Below are 4,343 nucleotides of genomic sequence, written 5' to 3' on the forward strand. Positions count from 1 at the left end.
TATTCTGTAGGGCACAAGCAGTGCTCAGCCTGTTCCGCCTTGCACAAAGGAGCAGGTATCGGTCCTGCTAACGGGTTGTGGACCTTCTATGGCGCTGTCCATCTCTCCGAGAATAACCGCCAGTCTCCTGAAAACTCCTCGATGTTCGAGATTGTGCTGGGAGACACATTAAACCTTCTTGCTGCAGCACGTGTGGATGTGCCATCCTGGAGAAGTTGGACAACCTGTGCAACTTCTGTAGGGTTAAGCAATCGCCTCCTACTGCCAGTAGAGCCAAAACTAGCACGAGTGGAAAATCAGCCAAAACAGATCAAGAGGGAGAAACTTGAAATGACCTCTACATGTTAAACCAGCCTTGTTTTGTAATTGTTGTCACTTTAGTGCATCTGCCGTTAAGTCCATGAACACCAATACAGCTGAAAGTGATTAACAATGCCCTCAGCTGCTTAATCAACCAAGAAATTATCAGACAGGTTTAATTGATTTTATGCCAGGCCCAGTACTTCCTCAATCCATGTTCATATTAAGGCACGACAATAACTAATCTTTTCCACTGAGGCAGGGTCCCAGGGGCCCCCCAAACAAAGTTCCACGATGCATTGCTTGCAAGGTTGAGATGTTTTATTAATGTCCATCATTTTACTCAAGTGAGCTATATTTTTTTTACAAAAAGGAGGGTTCAACATGAAATTCTTTAAGACTGTTAAACGTAAAATCATAGCTTAAAACCAAGTAAAAATGGCAAGCACATTAAGCATACTCTCACTTCCTTATAGCTTTGGTGAACATTTAGCTAAACATCACCTAAATATTCTGTTTAACACTGCTTAACCCTCCCACTGTCCTAATGGGTGTGACCCTGTGAGGAAAGTGTACCATTGAGCAGGATTGATGGTTTATCCCTTGGGTCCATGTGGCACAAGTGAGGAGTGAGCACCACCTCACCCCTGCCACATGGACCCAAGGGATAAACCATCAATCCTGCTCAATTGTCAACTTTCCTCGCGGGGTCACCCATAAAGACAGTGGGAGGGTTATTGAACTGCAACTGTCAACTTGAAAGCACAGCAAATATTCTTTTATGGAGCTTTAATTAACATTTTGCTCAACATCAACGATCGAGACATCTAGGATTTTTTTTTAGCTGTGCCTCTGTTTCGAACAAAGTCTCTTCTGTTCTGTGGAGATCGGCCTTTAAGGACGAGATATTCAGCCTTTTTACACTGTTCTATTTCAACGAAGGATGCCAGCTTCCCAGTGTTGATGTGTTTGCTAAAGTACTTCATCACTGCAGCAACTTCTTTTGGAGACCAGGGACGCTTTTGAATCCTTCGAGGGCGCTTCTTTTGGGCTTCTTGTTCAGGAAATGCTACAAATAAAAAAATAAATAAAATTACTTTGGTAATTATATTCCCAAGAAAACATCCCTACAAAAAGCATACTGCTGTAACCTAGCTGCCAATCCAACTAGTGAGCAGCTGGTTTCTTTCTGATGGATTTGAATGCCTCCTAACCGCACTTCTGATCAACAGACTAATACATCACATTTCTCACAAATATGATAAACATAGGCCTACTGGACTTGTTTGGCAATATTTCTAGTGCAGATATTTGAATCAGCTCCTAAAACCCAAAGGACCACTCCTCACAGGGAATTTAAAATGACACATTTAAAACACTTAAAAAATCTCAAAAATGTTTTCATTTATGAATCCTGTAACTGACTAATGCACAAAATGAGTTTAAATTGAATTCCACCTTAATGTCCTCATTTTCCTTTGATGTGTGAACTTCTTCCAATATGCTGTATTGAGCATTGATTTGCTGACTGAGCACTTTCACATTTCCCTGTTTGTCAGAACATTCTTGTTATGGAGGTTTAATTCCAACAATCTATCCTGATTAAAGGTAAAAAAAATAATAAATGTGACAATGACAACGCCACTACCAGGTAGATTATTTATTCTAAACAAACATTGGATGATCAGCTCAAATCTGCCTAGCCCAAAAGAAAACACTTAGCTTCCCAGTTGTCCTCTGTGTTAAAGGAGTTCAAGATTATAGCTAAGATGGGTTTTGTAAACTACAGAAACGAACCCGAGTAAAAGACAATATCTGAAAATGCAAGGAAGGATTTAAACAACTCTTAAACCCCATTCAGAACCCAGCCTCTTTGCAAAAAAGACTTAATATCTTCACCAGGTAAAATGGCATAACACATCCAACAGTTTCAACTGCCCAGTTTCTACATCTTCACATCAAATTCTCACCAAATTGAGCAACTGATGACCTTTTTTCTGCTCCACACAAAGCCTCTGGTCCTGGTAGGCTCAAAAGATGCTGCAAGACTGTTCCCCCTCAACCAAGTGAACCTTAAACTATTTCAGCACTTTCTCCTATAGTTTGTTAAAGACAAAAATAACCTAACCCAATCTTTGGCTTAGGACCCTTCCTTACAAGTCAGTTAACATGTTTTAACATAAGTTTCTCATTAAAGCCATCATTCCCTTCCTGATCAGCATCCAGTATAATAATTTTGCACCCAAAAACCTTTCCATAAAATCAGGCAGGTAAAAACATGTGAAAAACTAATATCTGATTAAAGGTAAGCTGTGCTTTGCACCGTTAACTTCATAATACTGGCCCAGTTAAATGCATTTCCAAATGTCTGGTTTGCTAGGCCAATTAACGCTGGGGCAATTCTAAGTTGAGACATTTGGTTCATAAATACAATAATCTAATGTATGCATGTTTTTATTGTTCCAACATTAATTAGTCTGGTAGATATAGTATTGGAGTGGTACCTTGAGATGTTCCTTCTCCAGGAGAGTCAACATCTATAAACAGAATTCAGAAATGTTAAACCCAAAAAGTGTAGCACTGGTCTGATTCAGTGCAGTTTTAATAACGTGTTGAAAGGCAGTCATGCCATCTGAAGTGTCTGAAGGTTTCTCAGATGGTAGTGTAGTCCCATGTTCTAAAATACATGAAAGATGCATTGTAAAACTACAAAATAGTATTTTTTTTCCTCCAACACAATGGCTGTTGATAAAAAAATTAAAAAAATCAATATTATAATAATATATAATAATATCCCTATTTTGTTAGTTAAACACACAGTCCTCAGAATGTTCTCATCTGAAAGGACCACACATTACAGGGACTGTCTACATCCCCCAACATCCGATCCAAAATTGTAAGAAACATGTAGAAAGATTACAAAAGGCAGAGATCTACCCACCTGGATGTCTTGCTTTGACGCCAGTGGTTCATCGGCTTTCGCTGCATCGGTGAGACTTGTAACCTTGCGGACATGAAACAAAGAGAACAATAAAATCCATTCACACATGGATCGGCCACCACAGAGACCAATCCTAGCCTGAAAGCACTAAAGTTTCTTACACACCAAAAAGAATGCCAGGAGCCTGTTAAGTTTTTCATAAGAGATAGCTTTCTTTAAGATTCTAAAATATAAAACATTCTTATTTAATATTCCTGTTTAACTTCTCCTTCCATAGTTGGGACATCTTCAGTATTGAACAGCTATCAGCAAACTCTTAAGGAAGCAAGGGTGAAGTTCTTTGCTGATATCGTGGAAAAAAATTCTCACGATCCACGCACTCTTTTTTTCTGTTGTAAATTCACTACTTGAGTTCTCTGATTCTAGCCCTTTGCCTCCCACCGTTGAAACTTGTAATGACTTTATTCACTTTTTTGGTATAAGGTGACAGCTATTCGAGCTGCCATTACAAACTCACCATCTGACTCTCTACTCCAGGCTACACTGGAAACATTTGAGACTGTTACATTATCAGACTTGGAAAAACTGGTCGCTCAGCTCAAACCTTCTGGCTCTCCTTGTGATGTGCTGCCCCCTAGAATTTATAAAGAACTCTTTCCAGTGATAGGCCCTTTGCTGTTGGCAATCACAAATGGCAGTCTTACTTCTGGTATGGTTCCGTCCTCGTTTAAGAAGGCTGTTATTCATCCTATGTTAAAAAAAACGAGGCTGGATGTGACAACCTTAGCTAATTACAGGCCCATCTCAAAACTCCCTTTTCTTTCCAAACTGCTGGAGAAGGTCGTGTATTCACAATTGGTTGCCTTTTTGGACACAAATGATTTATGGGAGACCTTTCAGTCAGGGTTCAGGAAAGGTCACAGCACTGAATCTGCTCTTTTATTGGTTTTTAATGACACGTTTTTAGCCTGTGACATGGACAACGATGTTGTCCTCCTATTGCTGGACTTATCTGCAGCTTTTGATACAGTCGACCACGAAGTCCTTCTGGACTGACTACAGCATTGGGTGGGGATAACTGGGCAGGCCCTCCAATGGCTTC

At 39.9% G+C, this 4,343-nt stretch overlaps 1 long non-coding RNA gene across 1 annotated transcript; it reads right to left on the reverse strand.

Moving 5' to 3' along the window:
- Positions 1–990: 990 nt before the first annotated feature.
- Positions 991–3,393, reverse strand: LOC139071869 (uncharacterized). Its single transcript, XR_011521676.1, has 3 exons — positions 3,242–3,393; positions 2,805–2,837; positions 991–1,369 (listed from the first exon to the last, which is right to left on the reverse strand). It is a non-coding gene; the product is annotated as an uncharacterized lncRNA (long non-coding RNA).
- Between the last annotated feature and the right edge of the window lie 950 nt (positions 3,394–4,343).

This window comes from Nothobranchius furzeri, chromosome 9 (genome assembly GCF_043380555.1).
Source record: "Nothobranchius furzeri strain GRZ-AD chromosome 9, NfurGRZ-RIMD1, whole genome shotgun sequence".
NCBI lineage: Eukaryota > Metazoa > Chordata > Actinopteri > Cyprinodontiformes > Nothobranchiidae > Nothobranchius > Nothobranchius furzeri.